This window comes from Mauremys reevesii, linkage group 1 (assembly GCF_016161935.1).
Source record: "Mauremys reevesii isolate NIE-2019 linkage group 1, ASM1616193v1, whole genome shotgun sequence".
Classification (NCBI taxonomy): domain Eukaryota; kingdom Metazoa; phylum Chordata; order Testudines; family Geoemydidae; genus Mauremys; species Mauremys reevesii.
Genome location: NC_052623.1, coordinates 117,350,312 through 117,371,026, shown reverse-complemented (window position 1 = coordinate 117,371,026; position 20,715 = coordinate 117,350,312).

Below are 20,715 nucleotides of genomic sequence, written 5' to 3'. Positions count from 1 at the left end.
GTTACCCTGTGGTTAAAATTTTCCTCCCAAGCTGTCCTGGTGACCCTGCCAGGAAAGAACGAAGGGGGTGGAGGATACTGCCAAATAAATTCATATGGGAAGAAAATAAAGCAGTTATACCCTGCTACGTGGGTGGTGGGATCCAGAAGAAGCCAGGCCTCTCCATCAAAACCTATAAGCAGATTGGCATTAAAGGAGGTAACTGGGTAGAGAGGAGGCACTACAGTTGCATGTTCAAATCAAACAACTGGATTTATGCATGTAAAAATCATTAGCACAGCGCAAGATGTGTTAGTTATTTATCAAGTTTACATCATCGCACAGTGTATCTTTAAATCTAATTTTTAAAACAAGGATCGAAAAGTACTTTTAAAAAGTATTGATTTAGTGAAGACTGTACTACATGCTACAACTTCCTTTGTCCAAACAGTATTCTTTTGAAGAGCTGTAGCAAAAATTTCTGGAAATTTTTATCTTGTATGTAGGAGAAAATATAACTAACCTATGCATTATATATGCAGAATAATCATAATACAATTGAAAATGTTGTGCTGTAGTATATTAGAAAAATGTTCTTCTAAAGAAGTCAAAAAGCATTATAATATCTTCACAGTGGAACAGACATTTTTATTTTTACTGCACTTTGGAATATCATTGATTGCTCTTTATTCATGGAATAAAGAAGAACTGGTGATTTGATCTTAAATAATTTATTTAAGCAAACCTCTCAGGGCTGCGGAAATAGGCTATAGAATAAATGAAAACAAGTTTTTGAACAGACTGACTCTGAAGTCAACGGGCTTTGAATCAGGCGCTTCTTCATTATTGCAATGTTTCTGCAGGCCCTGTTAGTCACTTGGAACCCAAGTTAAACAAAGTCTTAACTTTTTAGAAGTTTTATCAGAAGGCTACTTTTCCTGCAGAAAAAAAAAATATTTACCATTCTGTATAGCCAAGACAGAAGACTTGGGAATTTTCCCATATAGTAAACTGATTTCTTGTTCTTCATTTATAATAATAAAAGTTGAATTTAAAAAGCAGATATATCTCAGGGATCAGCAACCTTTGGCATGCGGCCCACCGGGATAAGCACTCTGGCGGGCCGAGTCGGTTTGTTTACCTGCCGCACCTGCAGGTTCAGCCAATCGCGGTTCCCACTGGCCCCCATTCAGCACGCGCTGCTTCCCGCAGCCCCCATTGGCCTGGGACTGTGAACTGTGGCCAGTGGGATCCGCGATTGGCCGAACCTGCGGACACTGCAGGTAAACAAACCGGCCTGGCCTGCCAAGGTGCTTACCCTGGCAGACCACGTGCCAAAGTTGCCGAACCCTGGTGGATCTTAACACAATGCAGATTTGCAGTTCATATACCGCATTGCAAAACCAACCAAAATGCAGATTACAGAGCATTTTACGTTTCATTCAGTTATCAACATTAGCTATTAGTTACAGAAACAGCAGGCTTAACTTACGTAACAGTTTCTTATTGCGTTACTCAAGTAAAATGTTAAAACTTAGAAGTTATTTAATTTTCTAGTATTTCTCCTACAGAAGCTAAGACTCAGGCATCACAAAGGATTCTTAGCTGGCCATTAAAGGTAGAATGTCTTAGATTTCAGATTGGTAGCCGTGTTAGTCTGTATCAGCAAAAACAACGAAGAGTCTTTGTGGCACCTTAGAGACTAATTTATTTGGGCATAATCTTTCTTGGGCTAGAACCCACTTCATTGGATGCATGGAGTGGAAAATACAATAGCAGGTATATATACACAGTACATGAAAAGATGGGAGTTGCCTTACTGAGTGGTGGGGGGGATCAGTCTAATGAGACAATTAAATTAACAGCAGGATACCAAGGGAGGAAAAATCACTTTTGTAGTGGTAATGAGGGTGGCCTATTTCAAACAGTTGTCAAGAAGGTGTGAGTAACAGCAGGGGGAAATTAATATGGTAAAATTAGTTTTTGTAGTGACCCATCCACTCCAAGTTTTTATTCAGGCCTATTTTGATGGTGTCCAATTTGCAAATTAATTCCAGTTCTGCGGTTTCATGTTGGAGTCTGTTTTTGAAGTTTTTTTGCTGAAGAATTGCCACTTTTAAGTCTGTTATTGAGTGACCAGGGAAGTTGAAGTGTTCTCCTACTGGTTTTTGAATGTTACAATTCCTAATGTCAGATTTGTGTCCATTTATTCTTTTGCGTAGAGACTGTCCAGTCTGGCCAATGTACATGGCAGAAAGGCATTGCTGGCACATGATGGCATATATCACATTGGTAGATGTGCTGGTGAACGAGCCTCTGATGGTGTGGCTGATGTGGTTAGGTGTCCCTTGAATAGATATGTGGACAGAGTTGGCACCGGGGTTTGTTGCAGGGTTTGGTTCCTGGGTTAGTGTTTACATTGTGTGGTGTGTAGTTGCTGGTGAGTATTTGCTTCAGGTTGTGGGGCTGTCTGCAAGTGAGGACTGGTCTGTCTCCCAAGGTCTGTGTCAGTAAGGGGTCATCCTTCAGGATAGATTGTAGATCCTTAATGATGCGCTGGAGAGGTTTTAGTTGGGGGCTGTAGGTGATGGCTAGTGTCTTTTTTAATGTCTTAGACGTCACTCCAGCTAGGCTTCTAAAACTCAGAGTACAGCCTCTGTAGAGCTATGGTCCCAGGTACAAGAGAAGGCAGCTGGCTAGGATGGGATTCTCCATTTCTTACATATGGCTTGAGTCAGTTCTTCTCCTATGGACTGGTCGTGGGTACTAAGTGCACAGCCTTCCCCAGCTCTGGATTCAGTTCCTGAATTCCACAGGAACTGGAGAATACCCTCAGATGTCCTAAATAATCCTCTTAAGGTACAGAAATGCCTCCCTTTGACTTAGGAAGTAATTCTGCCTCTCACTAAAGTATTGACATTGTCAGTTGTCAGCTTCTGCTGAAGAAGGTCTTGGAGGAACTTAAACCTTCAGCCTAGGCTTTCACTCTGAATACGCTTTGTAGCTATATACTGGCTAATCCAGTTGCCTGTTACTTTCAAGCACCCTCGCACTGTGTTTCTCTTTGTCTCCTTTTACTTCTAGGAATTGATTCTTGTCTCATACTAAAACCCCTCTGTCTTTAGTGACCTTGAAACTAAGTCTTGTCCACTTTCACACAAAACATTACATTAGTCAAGACCGAGAAGGATCAAGATTCCTTCATTTTTTGTGGGAAAACATCAAATGCTCTTGTTTTATGTATGAATATTCTGCTCTGCATACACCATTCCCTCCCAGAGTCCCTCTCCCCCAAGACTAGCACATACTCCTGGTCTAGTTACAACGCATTCAGTCGAAATCCAGGGTCAAAGCAATTCCAACGAAGACAGCCAAAATCATTTTTCATAACTCATTTCCCAGTTTTAATGTGTCTTCCGGTGTAAACATTCATGCCTACATTTTAATCCACTTTACTGTGCATGAAGTATTAATGAATTATACAGCTGTCTAACAGTGCAACTTAAATAAACTCTGCATAATAATACTGTAGTTACAAGGCTAGATTACTGTGTTTATTATGTTGCATAATTTCCAAAAAACATCCTAGCTCTTTGACTCTGGAGAGTACCTTCCATTTAGTGCTATGGCTTCCAGATTCCAGATGCTTTCTTCTATATTTGGAAAAAGAGCCAGCTCCACAATGACGTCTCTTGTGTTATTCACAGTACAATGTTTCACCATCTGATGATTACTAGATTCTAGGTCCCACATACAGATATAAAGAGTGAATTCCTTGTATGTTTGGCATTTGATGGAAGTAGTGGTGATTTTTATTATTTAAAGGAGGAAGTTGCAGGTTAGAATGTCTCATACTCTGGCCCTAAATGACCTTCAATCTTGTCTAATATTTTTTATTGGCAAGAATATTGCCTAAACTAACCCCCCTTCCACATGATGTCATTTCACGTTTATTGTTGTTGAGCTCTTAGGTCCCACTCCAAAGCCCACTCAAATCAACTGGAGTCTATCCACTGACTTTAATAGGCTTTGGCCCTGGGCCTTACATCAGAAATGCAGAGTTATCAAATTGGGCTCATGGAATACATCATTTTTGTTGTAAGTAGCCACACAAGTAATGTTTGGCTTTACTGCACTACTGTATTTTCTTTTGCTGCCTATTTTTTTTTTAATTTGTCTCACATATCAGCAATAGCAGTTTGTTAGGTATAGATCACCGTCAGCTGCTTATTTTCTGCTGATGATTTACATGCAGTCAGAGAATAAGACTGCTGAAATGAAGTTGATACCGTTTTTCATGCCTGCATGGAGAGTGCTGCTTTGATTGGGAAATAGGTTTTGATGTGCTGTGAGATACAGAAACAGATGACACAATGGAGTGTCTCTCCATGTGCTGGGCGGAGGGGTATGGGGAGAGAGGAGGAAAAAGATGGAAAATGAAGGTCACAGCATCTGCCTCTCTTATTTCTGGCTCTCCAGGCAATAAAGATAATTTCTTCCCTGGCCGATTCTCAGTTTACAAATAACTGATGTGATTAAGATGGTATTTCTGTACATATTTATAAATATCAATAGAAATTCAAGCAAGCACACAGGATGATGAGAACTGGCTCATGGCAAGAAACCAGGTGGAGGGGATGGGTGCTGGGGTTTGTGAATACTGCAGGGGCTGCTGCTGGCTGATAACAAAAGCTACTGGAGGATGGTAGATATTGGGGTTCAGGTTGCTGGTTTGAGTTGGGAATAGGGTTGCCAACTTTCTATTTGCCGAAAACCGAACACCCTCACGCCACGCCATTCCCTGCCCTTTCCCAAGGCCCCACCCTGCCCCACCCCTTCTCTGAGGCTCTGCCCCTGCTCACTCCATCCCTCCTCCCTTGCTCACTTGCTCATTTTCATTGGCTGGGGTAGAGGGTTGGGGTGCAAGAGAGGGCGAGGGCTCTGGCTGGGGGGGGCGGGCTCTGGGGTGGGGCCAGAGATGCGGGGTTTGGGGTACAAGAGGAGACTCCAGGCTGGGGATTAGGGCTGAGGGGTTCAGAGTGTGTGTCGGGGTCTCCAGGCTGGGGCAGGAGGTTGGGGTGTGGGAGGGGGTATAGGCTCTGGGCTGGGAGTGCAGGCTCCGGAGTCGGGCCTCTGCCTGCAGGCACCACCTGCAGCTCCCATTGGCCGTGATTCCCAGCCAGTGGGAGCTGTGGAGCCAGTGCTCAGGACAGGGGCAGCGCACGGAGTCCCTATGGCCGCCCCTGGCACCTAGGAGCCAGAGGGAGATGTTGGCAGCTTCTCACGAGATGCACGGAGCCAGGCAAGGACCCTGCCTGCCCCACTGCAGGAGGCCAACCGGACTTTTAACAGACGATCAATCAGTAATGCTGACCGGAGCTGCTATGGTCACTTTTCTACCGGGCATTCTGATTGAAAACCAGACACCTGGCAACCCCGGTTGGGAACAGTGCTGCTGAGTTCTGCTAGAGTTTATTCTGATTGCTCCATATTGGCCACATGGCACTTAGCTTGGGGGCAGCATCCCACCACGAGGCTGCAGTGATGGCTCCCCAGCCTGTTGAAGCAGCAATTCCCTTGCCCTGGGGCAGAGTGCTGTATATTTAGGGTGATGGGGTATTGGGGAAGGTGAGAAGTGCTCTAAGATTGGGATTTAAAAGCAGCAACACAAGAGAGGAAGGAGGGAGCTGTGAGTTAATTTAATTGTTGTAATCTCCATTTATAACAACACTTTATACGTTTTCCACCATTTTCATTGTCGGGGTTACAATATCATACAGTGACATGCATGTCCTCATATACTGCTTATGTAAAATGAGCCAGTGCTAAACAACTCCCAATTTCCTGTGGTTAGAAAATATCAGACAATGCAATTTTGATATACTATTACACTCACTGTGCACAGGAGGAAATGTCTAGACAAAGCACTAGAGAATCAAACCTTGTGTCTCTAAAGCATGACTTTAATCACAGGAACTGAGTTCCTGAAGAATCTGACATTTCAACTGCTGTGATACAATAACTCTTTTGCTATTGGCACAGTTATCTGGAAAACTAGTCTTTTCCTTCCCGGGCAGGTTTATATGTTGGATGCAGTCAGGGAAACTCAGGGCCAGATCTTCAGCTGGGATAAATCCTTATAGATCCATCGACTTTGGTTTACACTTGTTGAAGATCTGGCCCATACACTTGCAAAACCATTAAATGGTGTAAGAGGCTGTAATCACCTCTCCCCATCAGTCTCAGAGGGAGGCCATGCCCCCTCACTACAAATGGTTTTCTGGAGGGAAGGGCAACACTCAGGCTGGAATTAAACCAACCTCAGAACCACCACCACCACTTTAACGAGTCAATATAAACATTGGGACATGGAGACATTGGAACTATCCTTTTAAAAAAAATACCTGACTTGTTAAAACTGGAATGCCAGATTATTGATGAGAGCTATAAATCCCATATAGTACTAAGTACATACAGGGCTGTTTCTCTTTCCTATTGCATTGTACTGGTAGGTCTGCCCTGTCATAAACATACAGCTAAGGGTAGCATAAAATCCCTCTTTTACCTGTAAAGGGTTAAGAAACTCAGATAACCTGTGTGGCACCTGACCAAAAGGACCAATAAAGGGAGAAGATACTTTCAAATCTGTGGAGGAAGGTTTTTTGTCTGTGTCTCCTGGAGTCAACAAGGAACCGGGGCAGGGAAAACACATCTCCCTAAGCCATATCTAAACTAAGCATCTAATATTGCAGAAATAGTAAGTAATAGCAAATAAGTGTGTTAGGTTATCTTTTGTTTTAGCTTGTGAACTTTCCCTGTGCTAAGAGGGAGGTTTATCCCTGTTTTTGTAACTTTAAACTTTTGTCTAGAGGGGATATCCTCTGTGTTTTTGAATCTTTTGTTATTCTGTAAAGTACTTACCATCCTGATTTTACAGAGGTGATTCTTTTACCTTTCCTTTAATTAAAATCTTTTAAGAACCCAATTATTTTTCATTGTTCTTAAGATCCAAGGGTTTGGGTCTGTGTTCACCTGTACCAATTGGTGAGGATATATTTTCAAGCCTTCCCCAGGAAAGGGGATGCAGGACTTGGGGGAATAGGAATCTAAGTGGTCCTTTCCCTGATTCTTTGTCTAAGTCACTTGGTGGTGGCAGCATACTGTTCAAGGTAAGGTGGAATTTGTGCCTTGGGAAGGATTTTAACCTAAGCTGGTAAAAACATGTTTAGGGGGTCTTTCATGCAGATCCCCACATCTGTACCCCAGAGTTCAGAGTGGGGAAAGAACCCTGACAGCCCCTAAATTTGTTTAGATTAAATGAATGAGTCTTTAGAAGAACTTGAAAAACTTATTTTTGTAGAAGGAAAGAGAGTTGGTTTATCTCTGCATGCATGTCAAGTGCCTTTAGGTGCAGTGCTTCAAAGCAAATCAGCAGGAACTAAAGAGCATCTGTGAATTCAACAGCTGTGTCACCTGTGTCAGCAGAGTTAAATTATGTCCTTATAAGCTATCATGGGCAAGGCTTGAAAGGAGCTGGTTTATCTGACTAAATTCAGAGTTGAGAAGGAGCTGCAGAAACCACCCAGCTGGATTCTGTGGAAGATGATCATTTTTGCCCCAGTTTTCAGGGACAAATTTATCTATTTTTTTATATTGATGCAAAGTTGGACAGGAAAAGGAGAACAGAGAAGTTTTATATTTCACCACGAACATGCCCCTTGGTCATTCACTGGCTGCATATTCCCTGAAACAACTGTCCAAAAGGAGCGCTAACTGGGTCTGAGGACAGGGTTTCAGATTCTGATTTAAATTTTTTTTGTAAGCCTACCATATCAAAGTTCAAATATTCAGTCTATTGTAGATATTTCATTATGTTTATTTCTTACATCTATGCAGTTCCTTCGTCCTAAAAGTTCAATAAGTTCTTTGTGAACATAAGCAGCTGAAATACAAACAATGTATCCTACATTTCTATCTTATGGTTCCCAGTATCTGAGCACCTATCAATTTTTTAATGTATTAATCCCCACACTACCCCTATGAAGTAGGAAAACCATTACCACCAGATAGGGAACTGACATAGAGAAAACTCCTGCATGTTCCTCTGCTGTTTGGTGTGACGTTGCACTCCATATGATTTTATGAAAGTATACTGATGAGTTTGAACATAATGTAACTAAAATATGCTTCATGCAAATGGTCTCTTGTAAGGTACCATTACAAAGCTTATAATCTACTGAGTGTGGTCATCCTATTTCTATAAATGTATCACTCTTGTATCAGAAACTAGAAATATGAAATATAACTCCGAGAGCCTATTGTAATTATGCAAAGTGTGGGCCATTAATGGTGGTTTGGAATCTTGATGGCTCCCATTAACCAGGACAGTTGACTGTAGATGGCTCTGTTTTACTTGTAAATCTTCCTGTCTACATGTGTGCTGGCAAGTGGGTAATGAAGTCTTACAGTGACATGTAATCATGTCACCTGAACTGGAATCCATCTTTAACCTGGTGCTTTTCCATTCAGAAGGAGGGGTGGGAACCCAGAGAAGGACAAAGGTTTCCTACCTTATGCAAAAGATATATAAGTGGGTGGAAGAGAACAAAGGGACGGCCATCATGAGAAATCCGCAAGCTAACACCTGAGATGGAATAAGGGCTGTACCAGGGGAAAGACATTTTCACATCCAGTCTGTGAAAGAAACTTATTGAAACATCGCTGAGGGTGAGATTTTATCTGTATTCAGTTTTATTATTGTACTAGGCTTAGGCTTGTGTGTTTTATTTTATTTTACTTGGTAATTCACTTTGTTCTGTCTGCTGTTACTTGGAACCACTTAAATCCTACTTTCTGTATTTAATAAAATCACTTTTTACTTATTAATTAACCCAGAGTATGTATTAATACCTGGGGGGAGGCAAACAGCTGTGCATATCTCTCTAGCAGTGTTATAGGGGGCAAACAAGTTATGAGTTTACCCTGTATAAGCTTTATACAGGGTAAAACCGATTTATTTGGGGTTTGGACCCCATTGGGAGTTGGGCATCTGAGTGTTAGGACAGGAACACTTCTTAAGTTGCTATCAGTTAAGTCTATAGCTTTGGGGCACATGGTTCAGACCCTGGGTCTGTGTTGGAGCAGACTGGCATGTCTGGCTCAACAAAACAGGGTACTGGAGTCCCCAGCTGGCAGGGAAAGCAGGAGCAGAAGTAGTCTTGGCACATCAGTTGGCAGTTCCCAAAGGGGTTTCTGTGACCCAACCCGTCACATATGGGTCAATCTTCTGGGAAATCAATGAAGTCGAGGACGTGTCTCAACAGAGCCCTCAGGAATTGGAGCAGTATGCAGGAGGCAGCAGACTGGGTTATTCCTGTGGCATGGCCTATGACCCTCTTGAACAATCCAGTAGCCAGAATACCCAGGGCAGCGGTCACCTGGGCAGGCACTGAAGGCATATGGCTCTGTTGTGCAACAGACACACAATCATCACTGAGGAGATTTCAAAGGCGTCGGATGGACTTCTGGGCCAGCCTATATCTCTGTACGCAGATTTGCTTAGGTAGCCCTAGAAAGCTGCTGTAAAGGTGGTAGGCATGAGAGTTTGGGTATAAAAGTCACCTGCCCCTCTTTGGATTTGGGCTCAGATTGGAGTGCCGCTTTGATCTCTAGCAAGTACAGAACCATGCAGAAATTCCATGTGATTTTCTGCACTCCGGCCTTCCCCCTCCAGACCCAGCAGTCCACTCCCTCTTTCCCCCACTGGTGATCCTCTCTGTTTCCTAGTCCTAACCCAACCCGCCCACCCCTCCCCCAGAATGCCCTCCCAGAACCATCTACTTAGGTTCCCTGCCTTGTCTAATTACCTGGCCTGAATCTATATATTTCTCTTCTCCTCTCCAAGTGTTTGGCCAACTCCATCCTTGACCCTGACCAGCTACCTACAGCCTCTCTGTCTAAATGAAAACTGTCCCCCAACATACATCTGTTGCTGGTTCACACGCAATAGATATCTTAGTGTTGCCCTCAATTTCCCTTTGTACCTGCTGCTTTTTGAGCAATTGCAATGGTGCCTAATGGTGGCCTGCAAGGGGGCCTTCCAGATTCGGGCCATGAGAGGTGCTGGGTATTATGATTGATCCAAGCAGGCCTACATTAGCTGCTGACAGCAAGATAGGCAGGCCCCTACCTAGTTTAAAAATGCCATTTGGTGCTCAGGGAACTCCACGTCAGCTGGGGTCCAGGATTCACCTGTACAGCTAGCTGAGACTGTGGCTGTTCCTAGGTGTGAGCCCCAGACCCTGTGGCTATGGCTGTTTGCCATGGAATAGCACCACTGCTTAAAACACTGGTGGTTAGATGCTGTGGAGTTCCAATGGATGGGAAAACCGGCCCTTGGGATTAGGGGGCAGGTGAGCAGTGGTTTTGAAAATGTCACTGGCTCCTAAATGGTGGATTTAAATACCTAAGCAACATGCCCGGCTGATGAGAAGTTGAGGTATGTGGATGGCGGGGTTTTGCAGGGCAAATGCAAACATGGGAGTGGGGGGTGGGTACTGTTTGGTGGAGCCAGGGGCGGCTCTAGGCACCAGCAAACCAAGCTGGTGCCTAGGGCGGCCAAATCTAGGGGGCGGCAGGCTGGGCCGGTGGACCTGCCGCAGTCATGCCTGCGGGAGGTCCACCGGAGCCGCGGATGACCGGACCTGCCGCAGGCATGACTGCGGAGGGGGCGCTCGTCCCGCGGCTCGGCTGGACCTCCCGCAGGCATGACTGCGGCAGCTCAAGCGGAGCCGCCGGACCCGCGAACCGTCCGCGGGAGGTCCGCTGTTCCCGCGGCTCCGGTGGAGCTCCCGCAGTCATGCCTGTGGCAGGTCCGCTCGTCCCGGGGCTCCGGTGGACCTGCCGCGGGAGCTCAACCGGAGCTGCGGGAAGAGGGGACCCGCCGCGGGATCGAGGAAGGGCGGCGCAGCGCTCCGCGCTGCCTGGGGCAGCCTAATTTCTAGAGCCGCCCCTGGGTGGAGCTATGTATGTAATGTGGCCCTGAGAGAAGACCAAGAAAGAGCATGTTGGGCAGAGTGCTGGCTAGAAAGAGGATGGAATTGTGAATAAAGAAAACACCACCTATTGTCAGATTCCTACTATGTTCGAAAGCAGGACTTTGCGTACATTGTCATGTTTATTTACAAAGAATCAAAAAAAAAATCTGATTCCATCATCTATTTCTCCTCCTAATATACACAACCTGCAGCAAGACCCAGAATATTAGCTAATCGCTCCAGTCAAAAGGAGTAATATAGAATATATAGAGGGGGTCAGGAATTAAAGCATGAAAATTTGATATTTTGACCTATTTGTTGGGATACTTGCTGTATAACGAAGATTTCATTACTAAAAATTGTCTTTCAGTCATGCATTCATTTTTTTCCTTGTTTTGTTTTTTCATTGATGTTTTGTTGTTCTATTTAGTATGTTTTGGGGTTTGTTTCGGCTTTTGAGGGTGGAGCAGAAGAGGATTTGGGCTGAGTTAATAACTGGGCTCCAACATTTTTGTTTTAAGGAAATGATTATATAAAGAAATTGTTACATGTTGAAAGAAGTTTTTCAGGTAACTTTATAGGTTTCTAAAATGTATATGTTACATTATTTCTCTCTCTCTCTCAGAGAGACCTGGACAGTCAGGTCAGGACAAAATCTGATGTTTTCTCCCCATTTATAAAATTTCATTATACAACAGGAATAAGCTAATTCAAACAAAGTTCCCCAGCAACTTGTGAATTTCCCAGAAGATTAAAGTCAGTTGATGCCTTATAATTAGTGATAGACAAACTGGTTTGGGTAAATGAAAATCAAACTCAACCTTTGCATAAGTTCAAAAAAGCCATTTACAGTTTTGTTTGATTCCCCCCCTGCCCCTCCGCACCGCCATATCCATGCTGGCATTTCATGTGGAACAGGAAAACCAAAACACAATAAGAGGCTATTTTTGCAGTAATTGTGACTGAGGCTGAAAAATGGAAGCACTGTAAATGCCATTAGCAAAGTCTATTCTCAAGAAAGAGTCTGATTTCTCAAAATAAATAAATAATAATAATGAGGAGTACTTGTGGCACCTTAGAGACTAACAAATTTATTTGAGCATAAGCTTTTGTGGGCTAAAACCCACTTCATCAGATGCATGAAGTGGAAAATACAGTAGGAAGATTTTATATATAAATATATGCATGCATGCACACACGCACTATGAAAAAAATGGGTGTTGCCATACCAACTCTAATTAGACTAATTGAATAAGGTGGGCTATTATCAGCAGGAGAAAAAAACTTTTGTAGTGATTATCAGGATGGCCCATTTCAAACAGTTGACAAGAAGGTGTGTTCGCAATTTCTGCATTCAATATTTATGGTGTGTGATTAGTTATGAAATCACACTGAGTGAAATCCTGCCTCCACACCCCTGAAGTGAATAGCAAAACTCCCACTGGTTTTAATGGAGCAGAATTTCTCCCATATAGATATTGTTTCTGCTCCCTTGTTAGATGACAGCATTTTTAAAAACAGAAGAATATCAAATGACCTACAGTGAATGATGAATTTCTGGAGAAATATTCATTCATACTAAAATCCATAGAAATAGAGAACATTTTTACACCTGCTAAGTAGTCATCTGACTAAGGTGACTTCACAAATAGTCGTGGAGTGATGTTAATCGGGTTATTTATAAATATTATCAAACCTATTTTCCAATTGTTCAATCAGCTCCCCTCAGTACTAATAAAACACAACACCCAACTGTCTACAGAGATTGATAACTAGATGAACCTATTCATTTTGCAGTGCACTCAGATTAGAGCTGAGTTTTGCTGCTTCCAAGGTAATTCAGTCCATGATCAATACAATCAATGTCTTCAGTTAAACATTGTTTTTCACATACCCCCAAGGCAGTATTTCTGGAAGAGGTACAAGACACTGGGGGGGAAAAAAACAGAAAAAAATCTATTTTATCCCTATAGAACAGAATCCACTGAAATGTGTCTAGCACTATCTAGACAAGTATTGAAGTACTTGTTACAATTCAGTGAGATAATGGTCTTGTTTCTGCTTTCCGAAACACAAGTCAGATTGTAGGGTAACTCCACTGAAATCTATGTAGAGTTATTCCACATTCACACTCGTGACACTGAGAGCAGAATCTGGTCCATTTTTTCTATTGAAATAAAAATGTACACATTTTAAAAAGGGATTTAATAGCCTTTACAATTCTAGCTTTACAAATCTATTCTGCTGCTTTCTGGCCTGCTCTTCCCAACCTGTAACCTAAAAAGTTACATGTTCAGAAAGCACCACAAAAGCAGATACACTATTCATGTTGTTTTTGTGGAAAGTGATGCTGAATGGATTGAGACCAAGATGGCCATGTTTTATTTGACAGGTTCATGAACTTAGTTATGCTGAATTTGGTTGACAGTGAAACCCCAAACCAGGTGTGGGTTTTTTCACATGGTTTCATAAAGAAAGTTTCATATAGCTCTTATGTGAGCTATTTGGCTGCTTCCCCATTCAGCCTAGCATTTCCCAGCCACCAGGGGCAGCTCTAGACATTTCGCCGCCCCAAGCAGGGCGGCATGCCATGGGAGGCGCTCTGCCGGTCGCCGGTCCCGCGGCTCCGGTGGACTTCCCGCAGGCGTGCCTGCGGAGGGTCCGCTGGTCCCGCAGCTCCACCGAGGCCGCGTGGGACCAGCGGACCCTCTGCAGGCACGCCTGTGGGAGGTCCACCGGAGCTGCCTGCCGCCTTCCTGGCGACCGGCACAGCACCCCCCGCGGCATGCCGCCCCAAGCACACGCTTGGCGTGCTGGGGTCTGGAGCCGCCCCTGCCAGCCACAGCCCTCTCCAAGGCTGTTTTAACCCCTTCAGAGCCACCCCGCAACAGGACCATTCAAGGCAAATTGGCCCAGTAAAGATAGTACCTCACACACCTTGTCTCTCTAATAACTTGGGACCAACACGGCTATACCACCACTGCTTTATAGACCAGTGAGAATTTTTCATTTGCATGGTAATGAAATTCTGTCTAGTAAGAGGTTGGACACTTCAACCAAACATGAGAAAGCTAATTGAAAATATGCCCAGCTTCATATTTATCTAGTCACTGGAAGGAAGAAGAGGGAAATGTTCTAGATAGGAATAGCTGAAATTCAGAAGGGAGTAACCTTAAGTTTGAGGAGTCCAGGCTTCGCTGTGAGAGTCTGAAGGAAGGATCCCTGCCCTCTCCACAGTCCCTGCATCACCTGTATGTCTACACTGCAATTAGACACTGTGGTTGCTTTGTAAGCTGACTAGGACTCGGGCTGCAGCCCGACCTCTGGGACCCTCCCACTTAGAATCATAGATTATTAGGGTTGGAAGGGACCTCAGAAGGTCATCTTGTCCAACCCCCTGCTCAATGCAGGACCAATCCCCAACTGAATCCCCAAATAGCCCCCTCAAGGATTGAATTCACAACCCTGGGTTTAGCAGGCCAATGCTCAAACCACTGAGCTATCCCTCCCCTTCATAGTGTCCTAAAACCTGTGCTCCTGCCCGAGCCCAGATGTCTCATTCCAGGTAAACAGCCCCTCAACCCAAGCCCCAGGAGCCAGAGTCAGGTGGCACGGGCCAGCTGCAGCTGTCTAACTGCAGCGTCGACATACTCTCAGTCCATAGCACTGTTACATGGGCTCTGCCCTAAGTACTGGATAGGACCCTTATATTTTAAGCTCCTTAACTCAGGAGGTGCATCTCTGTACAGCATTATGCACAGAGAGTGACTCTGTCACCTCTCATGTGACTTCCTGTCTTTTGTCTCTCTAATAATGTATGGTACCTTCCCATATTTAATCCATATTTACGGTTACAGATTTTAACATAGCTTCATTGTAGCCCACCATTGTGCTAAGTAACTAGGCTTGAATATAGTAGACACATCCAGTTTTAGCACTTCATTCTTATCTCTTCATGGTTCATCATCTCAACTGTTTTTGTGACACAATTTGGGAAGTCTCAGCCTACACAAATTAAATTCATCTCTCGAATAGTTGTAAAAATCCCCGATTGCTGCTGTCTTTTGTACACTAGTCAATTTTTTTTCCAAATTTTGCCCTATGGAAAAGTAAGTGCTTCTGATGTTTGTTTCTTTTCCCTTTGACTTAACATCAAGATGTATTCAATTATTTGAATATATTATTCAGCAACTAACTTTGATTCCTATTACTAGGGCTAAATGCTCCTGTCTTTTTTCTCCCCTCTACAGATCAAGGTTCAGAAACAGAGGTCTGTCTGTTCTGCATGGACATTAAAAATCCCATGATTTATTTAAGATTAGATCTTTTCCCAAGTAAATTTAGCCAAAACTTTCCCTCCTCAGATTGGTGTGAAGTTTGCTGTGTACCAGAAAACTGATGCCCCACAACCCATAAGTAGCTCCTTTTCAATGGTGTATTTTTATAATTTGGAAACCCTTAAGAATCATTCAGGATTAAATGTGCTTTATAAATGTAATGTCTTATACTTGCCAGTGAAAACAATCTGATGGTTTTAACTTAGTCCCCAGGGATTACTTATCCACATCACAAAGCCATTCCACAATTTGGCAGAATTCTCTTCAGGAGAGGCCAGGATTGGCACTGCAAAGTGATTCCAGATCAGGATTAGGATTGTCAGATTTTTATGAAGAAAGCTGTACAACGTGCAACATGCCTATTAGCAACCAAATTCACACAAAGGCACTAGAGAACAAGTCTGAATTATTTATAGAAAATTCATCTGATTAGAGATGTGACTTAACTGTATAACTCTAATTGGGTTGAGTGCACAAGCACTTCCTATAATGCTAATGAAATTATTGGGAGTATATCTATGGTCAGAGAGATGGCAATGTAATCTCCTGCTAATCAGATGAGATGTAACGGTCTGTTCAGTCCCAAAGGTCTTCACTGAAATATCTCCTGCAGTAATTTACATTAGATATAATTAGCTAGCTGAATAATAAGAACTGGACCCTTTCACTTTTAATTGGACAGGCACAACCACTTGTTGACACAGTACTTGGTCCTGCTAGTGAAGGTAGGGGGCTCGACTCGATGACCTTTCAAGGTCCCTTCCAGTTCTAGGAGATTGGTATATCTCCAATTATTATTAATTATTATTATTATTATTATCCTTCTTGCAGAGTCCAGGAGAAAGCAATTGTTCTTGATTATAAATGGAAGTCTTCTGATAATCAAGGCTGCTAATAAAGCTCAAGAAACATCTGGGCAAAATTCTGCAGAGATTTACATGATGGTCCAAGATAATCAGCAGGTGCAAGGTAGTGAGGAAATGGGTGCAAGCGGTAAAGTAATCATGGAGGAGCAGGATTTTATAATTGTACTATGAGAATTAATGTATGATTTGATTTCATCCTGCCAGCCACCTTTTTTGAATAGCAGAAAGGAATGACAGACCAGAACAATCCTTATAACTGATTATGGTCACCCTTTTGTTTTAGGATAAGTTATAATGTCTACTATGGTTTCCTATATGTATTACAAATTAGGCACTCTAGCTAAATATACTTTTCTTTGTTTTAAGATTTTTAGTAAGTAAGAGACAGGATCTTGTATTGTGTCTATGTTAAGGAGATTAGAGGAATGTTGAGGGCCTGAAGCCCCAGTGTGAACTGTTTTAGTTATAAGATTTAGCAAGGCTTGATTTACAATGTATTTTGCTGAATATACAATACTGCTGTCTGTATACCTTTGAAGATTTCTGTAAGGGATTGTTTGTGTGAATGAGGAATGCATGCATCAGGAAAAGATAAGGTGTGAAAGCCATCACAAATGTCCAGATGGTCAAGAAAAAGTGAGAGACTTGGAAAGACCAGGAGACAATCAGAAAACGTCCATTGTATCTGATGCTAGCAGCATTGATGACCTCAGAGGTGAGGCAGGCACCCCAGAAGGCGAGATAACAAATAGGAGATAACAATGGGAAGCCCGAAAATAACCATCAAATGATAACACCACTTAAGGACTAATGATTACAGGATGACATTGCAAAATGCATGGACTCAAATGGGAATTTACAACTATAAAGCTAGGGTGTTTTGCCATTGAACTCTGGGTTCAGTCCTGCAAAGCAACTGACAGAGCCCAGCTCCTCACTCATGCTCAATCTAACTGTCCATTAGATTGACTCAAGCTACAACAGACTGGTAACTATAAACATCAACTGGCAGGAGAGAGAGAGAGAGAGAGAGTCTGAAAAGCATATGCTAACTGTTGTATTTTCAATAAATGCGGCGTATTTGCCTTTTCCCCTCTGAAAAGATCCTGTGTGCTTTGTATGAGCATAACAATCAAACTCATTTCACTCTGTGGGACACAATTTTCACTGCTATGAAAGAGGCCATGATGACCAATCCTGTTATATGGATGAAATCAATCAGGAATGAGGGGTGAATTGGGCGCCAACCAACCATGTCTTTAAATATATATATATATTTAAAACAAAACAAAAAAACAACAACCCTATTTAGCTGCACATGACCTTTTGAATCTCCAGTTCAACTTTCTGCTATAGCTCTCAGGCTATTCAGTGAAATATGTGCCTCCCTGAATTCTGGCTTTAGGCTGCCCTAATGAAACGTGTACTACAAAGTCACGGGAACCAGAACAACCACTTTTGCAGAGAATAGATCCTTCTTCTGGATGTTGGACACATTAGGCTTTCAAATTAACAACTGTAAGTGACACAGTCAGTGTGGATGGCGGTTAATTTATTTCATTTTTTTTCTTTTTGCTGATTGACGCCTTGTCCAGCTGCCACAGTGGCAGCACCACCACTGGTATGAGGAGTTTATATAGTTATTCAGCTAAACCTGATAGGAGTTTATTGGAACTACTGTTTCCAGAAATAGTTGTAAAATTCAGTAGACCTTTCCAGTTAAAGACTGGTAGAAAGTAGAGCCCTGCACAGGACTATTTTTTAATCCCACTCCCACCCGCTCCCGCTATTATGGCAGTGGGTCTTGTGGGACCTACAGGATTCCAGTTCTGCTGCAGGGCTCTGCACTCGTCCTGCACAGGACTGTAGTAGAAACAGTGATGTCTTGCAATTTTATTTATTAAATCCTCAGCTATGCATGCGAAATGATGCTAGAAACAGACAGCTTGCAGAAATATTACACATACTTGGTGTAAATACAGAAGACTTGGCCCACATTCTGGGTGGCAAGAAGGGATCATGTTGCAGAACAAGGGGGAGAACATATTGGGATCAACAGCCCTGCAATCCTTTGAGAAAACAATGTATGTACCCCGTACACACACGCACTAAGCCAGCTCTGCAGAGAGAGGGACAAGGGGCCATACCCTTATTTCCCACCCTGCCATCCCTTGTCTTTTCTGAGAGACTATCATTGACAGCACTTCCATTCTCAGTGGAAATTGTTGCTGTCCCCTGCAGATGCACCAGGCTCTCTCTTGCACACCTGTACAGGACTGATCATTCACAAGTCAATAGGAAATATACTCCATTCTGAGAATCATTTTCAAACATGCTCACTAATTTTGGGTGCCCCACTTGGGACCTAGGGTCTCATTTTCAGAGATGGTGACTTCAGTACAAGCAATAAGCTCAGCACCTCTGAAAGTCAGCCCTAGGAGTCTTGTGCTGGGCACCCCACAATTCACACATTCAAAATACAGGATAGCTTGGAAAATTCAAGCCCTAAAATAATATAGACACGACAACTTTTAATCTCTCCAGAACCCCTGGACTTAGTTCTGTCTTTTCTAGAGCTTACTGAAAGCAGCCTACACTCTTAAAAATAAACAAACAAAAAACATCCAGGTAAGACACCACTGAATCCAGTGAGGTTACTCCTGATATACTCAGACATAAGTTCAAGGCTTTAGGGCCTGATTCTTCTATCTAGACTGGGGATGGGCAAATTTTTTGGCCCGAGGGCTGCATTGGGGTTGCAAAACTGTATGGAGGGCCTGGTAGGGAAGGCTGTGCCTCCCCAAACAGCCTGGCCCCCACCTCCTATCCGCCCCTCCCACTTCCTGCCCCCTGACTGCCCCCCTCAGAATCCCCGACCCATCCAACCATCCACTCCTTGTCCCCTGACTGCCCTCTCCCAGGACCCACCGCCCCTAACTGCCCCCCTGGGATCCCACCCCCTAGCCAACTCCCTGTCCTGACTGCCCCCCTGACCCTTATCCCTCCCATGCCCATCCAACCCCCCCATTCCTCATCCCCTGACCCCTATCCACACCTGCAGGAGCGCACAACCCTGCTGCCCAGAGTGCTGCCCGCACGGTGGCATGGCTGCGAGGAAGGAGGACAGCAGGGGAGGGGCCAAGGGCAAACTTCCCCGGCCAGGTGCTCAGGGGCCGGGCAGGATGGGCCCGCAGGCCATAGTTTGCCCACCTCTGATCTAGACTGAGGAGCACCAGATTATCTCATGTCTGGGTGCGAAGCCTTGGGCTGCTGCCCTTAGTTTCCTTTAGGCAGTTCCAATGGCTCTGGAAACACTGTTGGCATTTAACCCCAAAACTGCCTCAGTAGGTTTCTACTTAGGGACTTAACTGGCACAAGTGACTGTCATGAAGGTCCATGGGAAATTGGCTCTTCTTACCTTCGTATCCATTGTTGAGCTTTACAGCTTCGAAGACTTCCAGCTCAGCCTCATTTTATCTGCCCTGCCCAGTGAAGTTCTGATGTAACCCGTTCTCCCTCCCTTGGAGGCTGCTTCTTGTCTATCCTTGCCCTGAATAGACCTTATAAGGGATGCCTGGGGTCATGCCCATTTTATCAAGTGGACCAAACAATAGGATAATTTTTATATGTACATTTTTAATTAGTCCATTAAAGGATTAGATTATATCTAATCAAGATTTTAATGATGTTTAGCTGTATTTAAACTTGGAATTGTTACAACTGAACTGTTTTTGACTAGGGGGATCCAAAAGAGAATTAGTCATTTTTAAGCACCAAGAAATGGTTTAACTAGCTGCCTTCAAATGTTCATATTTAAATTCTTGTCTGCCCTGAGCATAATCATAATGGCTGAAAGCTGAAAATGTATTTTTCCACTTCAAAAATATAAGGGGCATAAAAAATTCTCTTATAATGGAACCCTGGTTGAAACTTGAACTAGGAGCTCCTACTGAGTGGGTCATAGTGAGTATATTGAATAACCTGCAATCCCAGAGCTCCTTGAATGTCTACTGGATCCTCCTAACTGTGCCAGTACATGACTTTTGGCAACGAGGCATGATATTCAGAAAACTCAGCTGCATGCCATTCTGCAACAAGTCCATTGCTACAATAACCACCCAATTACTAGACCACATGTGCCTGGAGAGTGCAGGTGAGTGCATTGATCCTACATTTTGAAATCAGACATCCAACATGATATATAAAGGGAACTCAGTGTATATAATCTAAACTTTCATTTAAAATTGGAGTCTTCAAGCTCTTCTAATTATGCTGATAAGCTTTAGAATGTAAGCTAGTGCATAGTAGACTTTTTGAGCCTGACAGACAATAGTGTCAAGCAAAATACGATCTCTTAATAACCCACTCAAGTTAAGGGACAATCACAACAGAGTTTAAAATTAAGTGTCAATATTGTTAAGGTTTTCACATTGGTCACTGGATCAGTAATATCCTGCTAATGAGCTTACACCCAGCCACGCTAAATAACGTTCATGT